Here is a 17,092-nt window from a genome sequence, read left to right as displayed (position 1 = left end):
CCTCCCCCGGCGGCCTCGGGGTGGGCCTACGGACGGGGTCCGAGAGAGGTGGCTTGGGCCCCGCGGCCGCCGGGCTTTGGCGCGCGCTGCGGCCGCGCGGCTCGGCCAGTCGGGGCAGCGGGAAAGTCCCGGCCGGGGACGGGAGGGTGCGGGCGCGCCGCGCTAGGGTACCCTCGGGCCCGGTACTAGCCCGGGTCGGGGTGCCGGACCCTCCCCGTGGCGTCACCGGGTGAAGTTCTCGGCTGCGCTCCACAGGGGGAGTGGCGGTCGACCTCTTTATCGCTGTGTCCCAGAGCGGCAGGTGGCCTCGGTCGCTCTCAGCCTACTCGGAGATGGCTCCGGCCGGGGTCGGAGGGGTCGGGAGGTGGGGGAAGGGCGGGGGAGCCGGGGCCTCCGGGACGCGACCCCGGCCAGCGCGGCGTGGGCTTCTGGGTGATCCGCGGCGTCAGGTCGGCGGAGGGTGCGAGCGCCCTTGAGCGGACTTGGTCCCCGACGTCCCCTCTACTGGGCCACTTCGGCAGAAACTCACGGAATTCTGCGCTCAGGGCAGCCACCGCCCCTTGCTCACTCCCTACCCCCCGCCCCTCCACCTGGGTTCGGGGGAAACTTTCGGAGGCAGCTCCTCTCGGTGGGTCCTGCGGGTCTGCGGGACTGGCTCTGCACCGGGGTGATGGGTGAGGGCTTTGGCCGAGTTAGCGTTAAAAACAATCTGTGGCGTCCCCCAGTGCTCGCTGTTTGCACCTCATCTCTGCGAGGTCGTCTCGTCGTGTTAATGAATGAAATACATCAGCAAGACAGCCCTGAGACTAACAAGGAAGGGTAATCATCCACATGTGTAATTGTGCAGTTTCTTGTCTCCCCTCGATTCCCCGCATCTCTTGAGTTGGATGGAAATCAGAACCTGCTTCCTCTTTTTTAATTCGTGGGTTTAGCCAACTTGATTTTTAGGTGGTGCTTAGATGTTCATCTGCTAATTGTTCTTTTCATTCAACTTTCTCTAAAAAGTGGGGCGCTCCCGCGTTGTATTTATTTTAAAAATGGAGATGTAGTAAACATGCCATAAATTTATTCTTTTAGTGCTCATTTCCATGGTTTTTAGTATATTCACAAAGTTATACCGTTATTACTACTAATTCCAGAACATTTTCATTACCCCCCAAAGAAACCTCATCCCCATTAGCTGTCATTCCTCATCTCACCCTCCCCCAGCCTCCCTCCTTCATTTTAAGGTGAGGCTTTCCCAAGGTAGAGATTGACGTAGAAACTGAGAGATTATTAACTTTGGACCTTTTTCAGTTAATGGATTTGGGGAAGAGGGAAGAACATTTAAGCAGGGGCTGTCCTGTGGTGAGTTAGTGTCTAAGAATGCAGGAGAATCACTGGTGGGGAATGATGGCCTCCTTCAAAGACACTCGCAAGAGGGATGCATTTTATCCCCTGGGGGACACAGGGGTGCTTTGGGGTACTTTGTCAAGTTCACAAACCCCTCTAGTTAAGGTTCCACCTCAGCAAAAGCGAGTTCTGTTTCGTGTATGTGTGTGTATGTGTGTATTTCAGGGGGAAAGATGATAGAGCAGAAGAGAAGCAATCTTTTAAAAATAGTTTTGTTTTAAATCATCCAAACTGGCCCCAAAGAAAGAAATCACAGGCAAATGGCCACTAGAATCGATACAATCAAGACCTAGATTCATTTTTGGCTGTCAGCATGTGCTCACAAATAGTGCCATGAGGTGATGTGCTCTTGCATTAACATCCCCCCCTGTCCGAGGGAGAGGAGGGGGAGGAGGAGGGGGGAGGGGGAGGAGGGGGAGGAAGAAGGAGAAAAGGTAGGGGGTGTAGCTGGAGGAAATTCAAGGAGCAGTGAAGGTAAACTTGTAACTCGCACAGAAATCAAGACACAGAATGTTGCCAGACTCTTTTCCCATTACTTTTTCTTCCCAGGGTAATCACTGTCCCAACCACTGTCCCAGTCAGTTTTGCCTGTTTTCATTCTCTATGGGCATGGTATCCTCTAGTACATATTTTTTGTTTGTTGGTTGGTTTGTTTTTCAGTCTGGCTTCTTTCAGAATCACACTGATGAGATTTAGCAAGATGTGTGTGTCTCTAATTCAGTCATTGTCTTTGCTGTCCAGTATTCCCTTGTGTGACTGTGCCCCAAATTATCTGTGCATTCTAGGGTTGATGGGCGTTTGAGTGATTTCCACATTTTGCCCATGGCCGGTAGCGCGACTGTGAACATTGTAGCACGCGTCTTGAAACGCCTGTACACGTTGGTTTAGGGTATATACTTGGGGGTAGAATTGCTGACTTCTAGACCGTTCAGTTTAGAAGATCCCGTCAAACAGATTCCAAAGCGCTTGTGTACTTACTACTTCTGCTAGCAGCATGTGAGAGTTCTGTCCTGTTTTAAAATGCAAAAGCAGTAAATCTACAGAGTTTCACAAATGGACAAAAGGTGACCCGTATTTGCCCCATTCCAGCAGGTGGACTATTTCAGTTGTGTTCACTTCTAGTGCTTTTCCACGTCTGCTCCTGTTTTTATGAAGTCGTAATGGTCAATTTGGTATTTTGTTTGTCTTGACAGTATGTCTTAATATTGTTTCAATCTCCATGACTTTCTTTTTTTTTTTTTTTTAAAGATTTTATTTATTTATTTGACAGAGATAGAGACAGCCAGCGAGAGAGGGAACACAAGCAGGGGGAGTGGGAGAGGAAGAAGCAGGCTCATAGCAGAGGAGCCTGATGTGGGGCTCGATCCCATAACGCCAGGATCACGCCCTGAGCTGAAGGCAGACGCTTAACCGCTGTGCCACCCAGGCGCCCCTCAATCTCCATGACTTTCTAAGTCCTGCACACATCCACAATCCCATGGACAGGCTTCCATTCAATAATTCCCCCAGCATTAGAAATGAGTGTTAATTTTTTGGAGTTGTATATGTATTGGTAAAGAAACCATCTTTGTGCATATATTTTACCCCTTTTTGGGGATCATTTCGTAAAGTACAGTCTGTTTTTTATGGCTCTGGATCCGTGTTGTTAAACTACCACCTGCAGAACCCAGCTGTCCCTGAATCTAGTACAGAACTGATTAAAGTAACCTTTAAGTTGCTAATATGTTACCTATAAAAAGGTGCCCAGTTGGTTTAAAATGGGACTCTCAAAGTAATGTTGAAGTTGACCCTGATACCTGCTTTTTAAATAGTGTAAATAGGACTATTGTAATTTCATTTGCCAGTCACATTCAATTTTTCTTTATATGATGCTTTTTGCCAAGATACTAAGCTAGGCGTTTTAGGGAGTACAAGAGGAATGATACCATTAAGTAGCTGGTTGTCCAGAAATTATGTGTAAAAATTAAGAATGGGGTGCCAGGCAACTCAGTCGGTTGAGCATCCATCTCCAGCTCGGGTCATGGTCTTGGGCTCCTGGGATCGAGCCCCATGTTGGGGCTCCTTGCTCAGCAGGGAGACTGCTTCTCCCTCTCCCTCTGTTCTCTCTCTCTCCCTCTCTCCCTCAAATGAATAAATAAAATCTTAAAAAAAAAAATGAAGAATGCCAGCTAGGCAGAATCCTTACATATGACAAATGAGTGTTTAGTTCGTTTACCAGATATTGAATGCTTCTATGAGTTCTGAATCAAAAAAGGTCTTTCTTGACTGCATGGTTAGGATTGGCTTCCCTGAAAAGTAAGACTTAAGCTGAGCCTTAAGGGATCCTTAGAAATTAGCGAGGGAACAGATGATCTCCGAAGAAGATAGCACTGAGTTATCTCAAGAAGAAAGATGAATGGTGCACGGGCTATTCTGGACAGCGGAAATGATGCTGGTCTTTTTTTATTCTTTCTCTGGAATATAGTGAAAGTTGGTGAACTAATATAAAGGCAGAAAAAATAATTAGCACTTTCTGGGAGATAACTTTTTAATTTTCAAGTCAGCATCCTGGGGTTTGATTCTGAACACTTGCCGAAGATTACCTCGCAGTGCTCTGCGTCTTTACCTAGTTATGGTTCTAAACTCACTCTTCCCTCTCAACTAAAATGCAGCAAAAACTTCTCTAAGGTAATGACTGCTCCACCAACTTGCATGCAGAATAAGCCAATTATCGATTTACCTTTAGTAAATACTAATGACATTCCTGTTTTATGCAAGACTTGGTAGGGAAATTCAGAGACTTAGACCCTCGCAGAGTTCACAGCAAGTGGGGAGATAGAAAGATACAGAATTGTAATGGGAGGCAGAAGGATGAAAATATCTGCTATTAGTGGCTCATTCTGGAAATGCAAGGGGTGGAAAAATTAATGCTGAGAGGTGTGGGATATATAAGGAGATTGGGCCTTGAAAAATGTATACAGGTGGGGATTAGAGCAAAGGGCATTGCATTTTAGGGCACAGCTTTTAAAGCAGCAAGGAGGGCACTCTGATTTGGTCACATACTTGGAGGCCCAGGTGAATGGCAGCTTGAGCTTATGCTGTCTGTCCAGTGGCTTCTAGCTGCCTGAGCCAGCCCGGTTATCTTTGTGGAAATGTAGCTCCGGACCCGGACCCAGACTGGCTGATTGGAATATAGGTTGTGCTGCTTGCTGTGTGACCTTTGGCACAGTTACTGAACCTCTCTGTGATTCAGTTTCCCATTTATAAAAAGGGATAAGAGAAGCACTCCCCTCATGGAGTTACCTGGGGAGTGAGTGAGTTAAAATGATAGAGGGGCGCTGGAGTGGCTCCAACTTTGGATTTTGGAATGTCCAACTCTTGATTTCGGCTGAGGTCATGATCTCGGGGTGCTGGGATTGAGCCCTGCCTCAGGCTTTGTGCTCAGCGTGGAGTCCGCTTGGGATTCTCTTCCCCTCCCTCTGCCCCTCCCCCCCAATAAATAAATAAATCTTTTAAAACAAAGACCAAAACCATAGAGAGCACTTTAAAGACTACCTGGTACACCGTAAATGCTAAACACATTCACTGTTGTTGCTTTAATTTTTAATTGTTTCAATTTCTGAAATAGTATTTGTACATAGAATAATGCAAACAACAAAGGAGCATTTAAAATGAAAATTAAAACCCATCCCTCCTTTCTGACCTCTGCTCAGCTACAGTCTTTTACCAGGTATTACTGTTAACTCTTTCTGTTTTTAGTTCTTTCGGTGGTTGTCGTTGAGCAAATGAACGCAGACTTTAGTGCCTTAAACACTTGTTTCATGGTATTATGGATTCCGTGGGTCGAGGATTCAGGCAGGGGCTGGCTGCTTCTCCCTGTGGTGGTGAGGTCTCTGTGTCACATGCACCTGGTGACCGAGCTAGTCTGGAGCGTCCAAGAAGGCTTTGCTGCCATGCCCCATGCCTTGGCAGGGATGGCTGGGAGGCTGAGCTCAGTGTTGACTGCTGACCGGACTATCTAATACACAGGGCTTCTTCAGCCCCGGGTAGTCAGACTACTCACATGGCCACCAGTTTCCCTCGTGTATTAGTCAGCGTTCCCTAGAGAAACAGAACAAACAGGGTGTATGTATTTTTATAGAAGAAGATGTATTTTAAGAAGTTGGCTCATGTGATTATGGAGGCTGTGAGTCCAGTCTGCAGTGTGGGCCAGCAGACTGGAGACCCAGGAGAGCCAGTGGTGCAGATGAAGACCAAAGCCAGTCAGCTGGAGAACTGTCTCTTGTATGGGGAAGCTGATCTTTTTGTCCTATCCAGACCATCAACTGATTGGATGGGGCCCACCCACATTATGGAGAACAATCTGCTTTACCCAAAGTTCACCAATTAAAATGTCAGTCTCATCCCCAAATACTCTCCAGATGGACAAATACAATTAATTTGAGCTAGAGTGCCCCAAGAGAGCCAGTTGGAAGCTTCCTGGCCTTTTATGACCTAGCCTCAGATTATATGACCAAACTCTATTGATTGGGTTCATCACAAAGCCTGCTCAGACTCAAGGAGAGGGGACATGGACCTGCCACTCAGTGGGGAGAGTGTCAGCAGATTTGCCGCCTTCTTCTTATTAAGAAACTGCCATAGCGTATCCTTGATTTCAACAAATTTGGCAGCATCCATTCATTCCCTGCTAAGGAAGAAAGGGAATTTATATTACCCCCACCTCTCCTCTCTTCCTCTCCCCTCTGCCTCCCAATTTTATTAGATATCCCATTATTTTTATCTTGTTATTTTTAGTTCTCTCTTTTCAGTAACCTTTATAATTTTAAATAAAGCATTCCATACTTGACAAGGCATGGAGAAATGAGATTTGTTGAGTGTGTGTGTTTGTGTGTGTGTGTGTGTGTGTGTGTTTGAGCAGTGGAAAAGAACAGAACTAAGAGGAGACCAAACAGAGAGGCTCTTATTAAAACACTCCAGTCACTAGACGTGTGAATTGCTTGCTAGCGTGTCCCCTGATGCTCACAGCAAGTGACCTAATCCAGCAGTTTTTATTTTCTCTTTGGCTTTTAAATTCTGTTACCTGTTTGCCTTTTTCTTCCTTGAGCTTTATGTTTCAAGTGTGAATGCTTTCTCACTGATGAAGAATCTTAGAACAGATACACTGTTAAGTTGTGTATTTGTGTATGGATACATACAGCAGAAGAACCTATCAGAGCTAAGTATCCTCATGCTTTTTTCATTACAGAAGCAATCAGTTAATTGGAAACAGTTATATATTCAGACAGTGTCCGGAACCCTGTAGCTCTGTTGGAAGGCTTTTTTTCCCTTTTTTTTTAATTAGTTAATGGAATTGAGCAGTGGGGCTTAGTTTAACACTCAGAAGACATACTAATCCCCTTTTATAATTATGTGATCCCCTGAGAAGCACACAAGAACCTCTATTATTTTTGGTTTGTGTTGTTGTGTACTGCAGATAAAACTCCTTTTTATATAATTTTTGGCTTGATTAGAGGTAAGAGTGTAAATGTGTAGATATCTGCATTATATTTTTGGCTGAATTTGTTCAGATTTCTGTTGGTAATTCTGACTTGTTCACCTGTTGACCTTGGGGAAAATATGAAAAAATAATTAGAGCAAAGGTAGAAATCAATCTGAATTCATCCTCCCTCTTTGTCTGTCTCTCTCTCTATCTCCCCCCCTTGCCCCCTCTCCTTCTCTTCCCTCCTTCTTCTCAACAGAACTGCTCTTTCCTAGAAAAGTAATTGCTTAAGAGTAGCCCTTTTTAAGGGCACCTGGGTGGCTCAGTCCATTATGCCAACAGCTCTTGATTTCTGCTCAGGTTGTGATCTCAGGGTCATGAGATTGGGTCCTGAGTCTGGGTCTGTGCTCAGCGGGGAGCCTGATTGTCCCTCTTACGTGATGCTATAAGTCCCTTTTCTGCCAAACACTTGCTCATCTCCCTTCCCCCACACAGAGCCGTGGACCCCAGCTGATCATCTTTGTATCATACCCCTGGGGTATCCATCTCATGGCAGAGGTCACTTTTGTCAGTGTTTGAATGTTAATACATGGAATCGCAGTGTGCGTACCCTTTTGTGCCTGGCTTCTTTTCACTCCGTGTTGTATTCGCAAGATTGCTCCATGTTGTTTTATGTGGCTCTGGATTGTTCCTTTCATTGTTTTCTTGGGTTCCACGGTGTGAATACACCACCATTGACCCCTCCTCCTGGAGACCTGCATTGAGCTGTTTCCCGTTTGGGACCAGCACGGACAGCGCCAGCACAGACATGTCTGTGCATGTGTTCCGGCGAGGCTGTGTAGACAGTTGTGTTGGATGCACGTCTGGGAGCAGAGTTGGCAGCCGGACCGCACACGATTCTGCGCGGTATTCATGTGTATTCCCTGCAGTGCTGGGACTCCCTCTAATGCTTGTTCCTCCCCTTTGTCTTATTTTAGCCAGTTGGGTCAATACGTATTCTCGAATTCCCCAGACCGATGAAGATGTGCATCCCAGAAAAGGGCTCAGCTCATATAACAGATGCTATAACATATGTTATACAACACCTTCCACTAGTCTGAAGAATTCATCTAGAGATTTTATGCCAGCTTTTTAACCGACCTAACTTTTCTGTTTCTCCAGGCTATAAAATTCTTGTCATGGGATTTTTCTCTTTTAATTTGGTGGGAGACACATGTCAAGAGATTGACTATTAGTAAAAGTTAACAAAACTTTATGAATAAACTCTACTGGTTCTGAGCATTAAGGCTTTTGGTATATTTGAAAGCTGAAATTCTGCTCATGCCATCTTACTGTTTGAACTTTGCTGATTTGTTAAGTCGATCTACTGATTTTTGGCATTTACTGTGACATTTTTATAGGAGAATTTGTCTAAGTCATGCTCTGTAGTTGCCCAGGAATTACATTTCCACAAGAAAGTGCAGAAGAAAATTTGAGCTCTTGGTGCATAGTTTTTTTAAAGGAAGAAAAGAAGGGGATTATCCTCACAGGGATACGTTGAATATCCCCGTAGATTCAGTGGCAGTGCTAAGTTTTTGCCATTTTTTAGAAAGTGAAATGAGTCGTTTTGATGAAACTTAATATGTGATTTGATGGGCTTGAGTTTGTTTTTGATATATTTCGTCTTGAAATTTCATCCTTCAGCTTCTACTTTAAGGGCCCTGTTTTATCTTCTCAGTTGTTTCTTTTTGCCTCTTGTATGCCTCTTCAGGAATGCAGCCCAGCTTTGTACTTCGTGCAAATGTTCTCTCCCCCTTTACATAGCACCAGGGGTGTTGCTGATCAAGGGAGAGGCCCTGTTTGTCCTCAGTACCTTTAAGGTATTTGTGGGTACTGTTTGGCCTGTTGGTGGCAAGATTAAATCCTGGGTGGCATAGCCTCAAGGGTCTTTAGAAAACCAGGGCTTCTGACCTTGAGAGCAGATTAAGATTTCTCTGCCTCCAGGGACCCCACTCTTTGATCCCCTTTCAGAGACACAGGTCAGGAGTTGGGGGACAGTTTGTAGGATCTCTATCAAGGAGAGGAGGTTAGAAGAGAAAGGAGGGAAGCTTCCTTCCTACAACTCAAAGTTTCTTAGCCCAGGCAGGGTTTCAGTAGCAATTAGGAGAAACAATTCAAATAGTTTACAGCTATGGAAATTTTTGTATATTGTTAAAAAAAAATTTTTTTTTTTTAAGTGGAGGGAATTCAAGACTAATCCTCTCATGAAGTCATGCGAGGTCGTGTTCTGATCTGTTTTTGTTGGGGGGAGGAAGGGAGTCCTTGTGGCTCTAGAGTGGTACCTGAGAGTCGTTCCTCGTTCCTCGTGCTGAGAGCTGCCGTGGGTGGGAGGCGCTGGCTTGAGGAGCAGCGGGGGCTGTTTATGGAGTGGTGAAATAGCAGAGGAATGACTAGGTAACGTTTTGTAGGCATTCAAAAATATTTTGTTGAATGACTCTGCGTAACTATATTCATCACATATGGAAGCTGCCAGATCTGCTTGAGGGTACCGATTCATCACCTGTCGCAGTGGTTTAGGAGCTCGCTGTGTGGTAACTTACTTATCCTTTAGGTGATAAGGAGTCCCATGCTTCCATCAGCTGCAGTTGAAGAATTTTGGTTGTAAAGAGATTTGTTCTAACAAGACTTGGCACACACACACCCCCCACCCACCTGCCCGGCATGCATCTGATTCCTGTTTGGTTCCCTACCGCTCCTTTCCACACACCTTTCCTGTGTGTGTGTGTGTGTGTGTGTGTGTGTGTGTGTGTGTGAGAGAGAGAGAGAGAGAGAGAGAGAGAGAGAGAACTTGGGGCTACGAGGGTACCACAAGTTACCCTCCCCAAGTTCAATGGACTCTGTTTTGTCAGGAGAGTTTTATTTATTTTTGTATTCAATTCCAATTTATTTTTGGCTCTCAGGGCCATGTGATCTCTTCATTATGAAAAACAAGCAGCCAGTTCAACACAAAATAGAGATGAGAAGCACAGAGTAGGACAGAACCGAAGTAGGGGAAAAGGCAGTAGCAAAAGGAAGAGGTGAGATGCTCGAAGATGGAGGACTTCCTGTTCCCTCTCTGCTGGGGAACGACTCAAATGTTTAGGTGGCAGCACACAGCTTTCCATAGGTAATTTTCCCCTTTTCAACGGAGTTTTATTTCTATTTATTATTATTATTATTTTAATTTCATTTATTTTATTTTTTAGAGAGAGAGAGCGAGTGAGGAGGGGGAGGAGCAGAGAGGTAGGGAGGGAGAGAACCCCAAGCACACTCCATGCTCAGCATGGAGCCCATCGTGGGCCCTGAGATCAGGCCCTGAGCCAGAAGCAAGGGTCGGACACGCAACCCACTGAGCCACCCAGGTGCCCCCAGGAGAGTTCTAATCAATTTTGAGGTTAATAGAGAAAGAGAGCTGTCGCTTTTGTTTGTTTTTAGGTTATTTTAGCCAGCCCCCGGGAACAGAGGGCTACTGTTTGGATAATCACAGGAAACTGGGAGAGCCTAATTGGAAGGCCTTTGTTTTCCTTTAATGAAAAGCCATGTGCTCATAAAGCTGTTTCACACCTTCCAGAGAAAAGTATCTCTCACGCAGAAACAGCGAGCTCCTGTGTCTGGGCTGGGTGCTGCTGGGAAGGGCGTGCCAGCAGTGCACCTCTCGAAGTCTGGAATGAGTAAGAAGACCTGGGGGACTTTGAGCCAGCCCAGAACCACTGAAGAAAGTAGCTTTACTACAATGGGGAAAAAAAATGTCATTCTTTCCTGTCCATCAGCTTCGCCAGCAAGTGGGGAAATACTGCTTCAGGGCTTGACATTTATATGGTTCAGGAATCATTTCCTTGGGAACTTTCTCTTTCAAAGAAAACGTGTTAGGAGCCTCTGGCCTCACATCCACTTTGACCAAATAGCCATGCGTCCCTGCTGATCAGATGTTGAGTCCTGACTTTGAGCTGTTCCCCGCAGAACCAACCCCAGGCTGGCCAGGGTGCTGAGTCCATGGAAACTGTACTTCCTTCTCAATATCTCTTTTTCTCTCCTTGACCCTCAATGGCCCAGGGCAGCTTTTTCTCCACCCTCAACCCCCACCCTTCTTCCCTGTTTCTTAACTTTATTTTTGAACTGGTCGGATTGAATGGATCTGATTCAGGACAGAGCAGTGGTCAGGAGCCTGGGCTCTAGGGTCTCAACTCTTACGCTTCCAATCAGGTGTCTGTTTGCTTTGCCTCCTTGTGTCTGAAAAGAAACAATATCATTTTGCCATAGTGTTTAAGTGTGTCTGGGGTGGGGGGTGGGGAGGGGAGGCAGGGCAGAGGGAGTAGGGAGGGAATATAAAGGAAGGAAGGTCTAAGATACAGTGTTTTCTGACTATAAAACTCCCTGGGAGAACATCTCAAAAGACCTGTCCTGTTTGCTCAGGGCCAGGAGGAGTAGAGAAAGGGTTATGATCCCAGGTAGCGCACAGTGGATCAAAGAACCTTGGGAGCAAGTAAAAGGGCAGAGACAGGCTCAGGGACCCCAACTCCGAGAAGTACCATCACCCTTCTCTCCTCTCTGCAAGGTCTTCCTCAATTTTGGCTGAGCAGTGGCATCTGTCTCTGCCTGTAACGGGGGTAACGAGAGGTCTGGTATAGAGGAGCCGAGGTGATCAACGAGGTAATGGGCATGCGAGCCTTGCCTGAGCTTCGTTGAAATCTGGATCACTCAGGAAGCCTCTTGCTTCGCCTGCTGCCCCAGCCAAGGGAACTCACTCAGTGGTTATGTAGGGTTCCTGGTAATTACCGTTGGTTATTGAGGTTGGGGTACTTGTCTCTGCAGGCACTGGGATCGGCAGAGATGAGATACGTTCCTGGGACCCCAGGTTGGTGCTGTGCACATCTCTTCTGGGAATGACCTCCATACAAATGCTGGTTATGCAGAGCTGTGCTGGAAACACGTTATGGGACTGCCAAGGGCTGGTGGTGCAAACCATTCATCATTTAGAATAATGTTTCTAGGATGTAATGCATAAATATTCTTGATAAATTGTGGGCACACTACTGGTTGTTAAATCGGTGGTTCATTGTATCTGAAGCTTTGGGGGAGTGAGGAGAGTAACATTGTATTTATAGTCCAAGGCTGGGTCCCATTCAGTTAACTGCTTACCTCTTCTTAAATCAGTGACTATGTGGACCCAGAGGTTGGGTCTTTTTCTCACAGCAACATGTACTGTTTTGCCTTTTCTTGTGTTCATTAAAATGAAGAACTTTAATTTAGCAGTATAAATGAAGGGTGGAAAGGCAGGTCACAAAGTAGAAGGTATTTGTCATATATCCAATAAGCAGCTTGTCCAGAATATGTCAGGAACAGCTACAAATCAACAAGGAAACCAAAACCTCACTTTGAAAATGAGCAGAGGGCATTCAGTATCACCAGTCATCAGGAAAATGTACATTAAAACTACTGTAAAATACCAACACATATTCAAATGGCTCAAATTAAAAAAAAAAAAAAAAAACCAAACCAACCCTGATAACCGAGTATTAATGGAGACAGGAAAAGCTCAAACTCTCATTAACTGCTAGTGGAAGTATAAATTGGTTTGATGACTTTGGACTTACTTACAAAGCTAGACAAATACATATCCTATGAGTCAGTAATTATACTCCTAGATCTTTATGCCCAACAGGAATGAGTGTGTATATGCACCAGAAGTGTTTGCAAGACTGCTCATAAAAGAATGATAGAAACCTAAGAGAAACAGTCCAAATGGCCATGAATGGGTAAATAAATTGTGGCAGGATTATGCATGAAATATTGCACAGCAATAAAAAAAAGAACAAAGTACTACAAAAAAAAAACCCATGAATATTGAGACGTTATATTGAGTAATATTATAGACACTATATTGAGTAAAAGGAGCCAAAAGTGTACATATTGTTGATTTCTTTTATGTGAAGCTCAAGAAGAGGCAAAAATAATCCATGCTGAATAGAAGAATAGGGTAAGGGGTTTGGGGTCAGGGGTATAGTGACTGGGAAAGGACATGGGAGACTTCTGGGGTCCTGATGAGGGTCTCTGGCTTTGATCTGGTTGCTGATGACATGAATATGTTCATTTGTAAGAATTCCTCATGATAAATATTTAAGATTTATAATTTTACTATATGTGTGTTATTCCCTAATTTTAAAAGTTTCTTAAGATCAAATATTTAAAAATAAATAAGCCAAGATTGATAATAAAACAAGATTATTGGCTGTGTAAAAAGAGAATCTCACTTAAACTGGCTTAGACAAACCAGCATCAACAAGGAGTTGGTTGGGAAACCAACCAGAACATAGGAGCCCAGCCAGTCCTCCTGGGAGTTAGGACCTGGAGTTGATTCCTGTTGGGCATTCATGGTATCTTGTCTCCAGCATTCGTACCATACTTTGGCTTTTCTCTACAGACTACCTTTCTCTGCTTCAGCTCACATGTAGTAGAAAATGGCAGCCCAGCCCTTGCTTATCATGACTCCTATCTCCAGACTCCCTGCTCTAGCCCCCTTTCCCTCCTTGCTGATGGACTTACCCTATTCTCCCCCCCCCCCAACCCCTGGAATAGGAATCATTTTGTAATCGCGTCAGCTGTGGCCAGGGAGGCTGGGATTGTGTAGCAAACACAGAGTAGCCCAGAGTAAGGATGGGTGGATTTTTCTAAAAGGGAAATGTGTGTGGGAAGAAAATGGTCGCCATCCTACCACGTGTTCTCCTGCTGAATGTCTGCTCCCTCCAGTCTTTTCTAGCCCCAATTTGGAGCAGGGAAAAAGAGTCCCCAGGAAATTCTTTGCTACCTCACAACCAAATCAAACTCACATTTGCTTCCAGACGGACACCCCAGCAGCTGGACCCTGATATTTTGCAAAGTCTTCCTAACTAAGCTTTATCAAGAGCCCTCACAAACCAGACTTGCAGAGGGACCAGTTACCTTGTATCATTCGGGGATTATGGAATAGTTTCCCACATGCATGAAGATTCACACCTTCTGGATATAACTTTCTGTCCAATTGTAGGAAATAGTGTCTCTAACTTGATTTGAATTTAGCAATGTGAATAGCCTTCCTGTGGACTTGCTAACCATGCTAGAGGGAACCATGACCCCCAGATTCAGGACTTTTCAAGGCAGAGTATAGCATGATCTCTTTCCCACTCTCTACGATCAGCTTAGTCCTGGTAAGTGTTAGGAGTTTCTCTGGGCATCCAGCTTGCCAAAACCCCATCACAAATGAGCAAGAGATGGTGCTGAATTTTTCTTTTAGCAGTGAAGTTTTTAAAAGAATTGCTGTATGTTTTCATCAGAGTAGCTATGAGAAGAATCTTTAAGCACTGTTTTTCTTTGGCTTCTAGAAAACAGTTTGAGAGATCTAGTAATTTACAACAAGCTATGTTTTATTTGCTCTTTTAAAAAACTATTTGCATCATCAGATATTCATATTGGTAAGATTTCCAGGCAGAGGCTAATACAAAAAGGCTAAAATGAACCTGGATTTTTGGGGGGATTAATTTCTACGTCCCATAAAATCCCAGAGAATTCCATTTCCTTGTTTTGCTGGGAGACTGGTTTGCCGGTTAAGTTTATAACCTTGATTCTTGTTTTATCCCCCCATCAGGTAGAGATTAATTACATGCCTGTGGAAGGGTGAGCTGTTGAACCTTATCTTCTTTGAACCTACCGTTGTTCTCAACAAGGTCTTCTAAAGGTCAGTCAAACAAGTAACTTAAGTTTTCCCTCTCTTTCTAAAGCACATATTTATAAGGTAAAAACTTTAATTAGAAAAAGACACTATTTTCAGTTTATTATGTATATTGTGCAGATGGTTAGTATGGAAATTCACTGGCGGTAAGACCTACATGTCTTTCTGCATTCATTAAGTTGTCCTAAGGTATTAATTATTCCACTGATCATTAAAACATTTTTTTTCTTAAAGAAGTGATGATTTCATCTTTCAGCTTAGGCTACATGATGCTCAGTGACCTAAAACAACGTTTTAATTTCTTGTTCACATTACATGACAGCTGTGGCTCTGCTCCAAAGGTCTTCTGTATTCTAGCTCCAGATCCAGGTTGAACAAGCAACCCCACTCTGGGACATGGTAGCGGGTGAGAAAGGGAATGATGCATCCATTCACGCCTCTTAATGCTTCTGTTTGTGTGTCTGTTGCTTCTCACATTCGGTTGGCTATGGCAAGTCACATGGCTAAGCCTCCCAACAGCGGAGTAGGGAAATGTATGAATTCTTCCATCTGGAGACACTGTAAGTCACATGACAATGGGAAGTCTGTTCCTTTTATAGGGAGGGCAGCAGATAATTGAAACAACAGTATAATCTACCACAATGGAAAACTATATTTAATTCTAAGTGGTTTAATGGCCTGGATGCTGATTCAGAAACAGCATTTAGATTGATTACATCTGTATTTTGGGGTTTGTTTTGAAGAAGTTATGCTTCAGAAATTTGCCTACATATGGAAAACAGGGTCTAGTTTTTATACCGGACTGATTAATCTTTTATGAGTTGGAGAGCCATACCCACAATTTGGTAACTTTCCACTCATTGTTTCTTAAGGATCTAGATCTGAATTTAAACAAGAAATTATTTTTCTTAGTCTCTCAACTTTTATATCTTGATTTTCTATGTGTTATTGCTATCTTACTGGTCGATTGTCTTTGGTTTAATTGCCTGAATTAATATGGTTTTGGCAGCCACTCAAAGGTGGATGACACTGTAAAGACAATAATAGAGATGAGCCTTTTGGAAAAACTAAAATTTATTAGGGCTTAGTGAATCTGTCCTGGTATTTTTCTTTCAAAAGTGAAATTGCTTAGCTGTTGCTAATATCCTTACTGGAGAATTTCTTGCCTTAGTGTTGAAAAAGGACAAAATCAGAGCCCTTTGAAGAAAGATGGCAAATTGCAATTGTACTTACTATGAGGTATAAAACTTCAGTGCCTTGAGTGGTTATTCTCCCATCTCCATGTTGGGGAGGTTTAGAGCCCTTTTTGGGGGGCAGGCAGGGAATCTTGGCCATTCTTACAGCTTCACCCTCACAGCCTTTTGTGGAGTGGGGACCATCTGTTTAGGCAAGAGTCTTGCATAGTTCCTTTATTTTTTTTTTTTTTAGATTTATTCATTTCCTATTAAGAGGCTATTATGATTTGTTTCCCTGTCTGATTTTATCAAACCATAAGAGACTGTTACCTATAGGCATCAAACTGAGGGTTGCTGGAGGGGAGGTGGGTGGGGGATGGGGTACCTGGGTGATGGGCATTAAGGAGGGCCCGTGATGTAATGAGCACTGGGTGTTATATGCAACTGAGGAATCACGGACTTCGACCTCTGAAACTAATAATACACTATATGTTAATTAATTGAATTTAAATAAGAAAATTTTTAAAAAGATTTATTTATTTTAGAGAATATGTGCATGAGTTGTGGGGGAGGGGCAGAAAGAGAGGAAGAGAGAGAGAATCTCTGGTGAGTAGGAAACCACACACGGGGCTCAATCTCATGACCCTGAGATCATGACCTGAGCCAAAATCAAGAGTCAGCTGCTTAACCGACTGAGCCACCCAGGCGTCCTTAGTTTCTGTAATTTTTATAAGAATGCTGAGACTTCTTCTGATTGGTTGATTTTTTAAAAATGTGAGATATAATTGACATAAGCATTATGTTAATTTTAGCCGTGTAACATAATGATTCGATATTTGTATATTTTGCGAAATGATCACCACAATAACTCTAGTTAACATCCATCACCACACATAGCTACAAATTTTTTCCTTGTGATGAGAACTTTTATTTTTTTAATTAAAGTTTTTTATTTTAGTTCTAGTTAGTTAACATACCATGTTAGAGTAGTTTCAGGTGTACAATACAGTGATTCGGCAATCCTATACATTACTCAGTGCTCATCATGATAAATATACTCTTTAATCCCCTTCACCTATTTCACCCATGGCCCTGCCCACCTCCCCTCTGGTAGCCATCTGTCTGTTCTCTATAGTTAAGAGTCTGTTTCTTGATTTGTCTGTGTTTTTTTTTTTCCTTTGTGCATTTGTTTCTTAAACTCCACATATGAGTGAAATCATGGGGGATTTGTCTTTCTCTGACACTTATTTCACTGAGCATGATACTCCCTGTATCCATCCATGTTGTTACAGATGGCAAGATTTCATTCTTTTGTATGGCTGAGTAATATTCTGTTGTGTGTCC

At 43.8% G+C, this 17,092-nt stretch overlaps 1 protein-coding gene across 2 annotated transcripts in view; it reads left to right on the top strand.

The window, feature by feature from the left end:
- The first annotated feature begins 14,483 nt into the window (after positions 1-14,483).
- KANK1 (KN motif and ankyrin repeat domains 1) overlaps positions 14,484-17,092 on the top strand; it is a 182,549-nt gene continuing 179,940 nt past the window's right edge. For both annotated transcript variants that reach the window (XM_034647435.1, XM_034647433.1), the window contains exon 1: positions 14,484-14,579. The gene's annotated coding sequence lies outside the window, so the exon portion shown is untranslated. The remainder of the gene's footprint in view (positions 14,580-17,092) is intronic.

Source organism: Ailuropoda melanoleuca, chromosome 17, assembly GCF_002007445.2.
Source record: "Ailuropoda melanoleuca isolate Jingjing chromosome 17, ASM200744v2, whole genome shotgun sequence".
NCBI lineage: Eukaryota > Metazoa > Chordata > Mammalia > Carnivora > Ursidae > Ailuropoda > Ailuropoda melanoleuca.
This window is presented reverse-complemented; position numbering and strand designations above follow the sequence as displayed.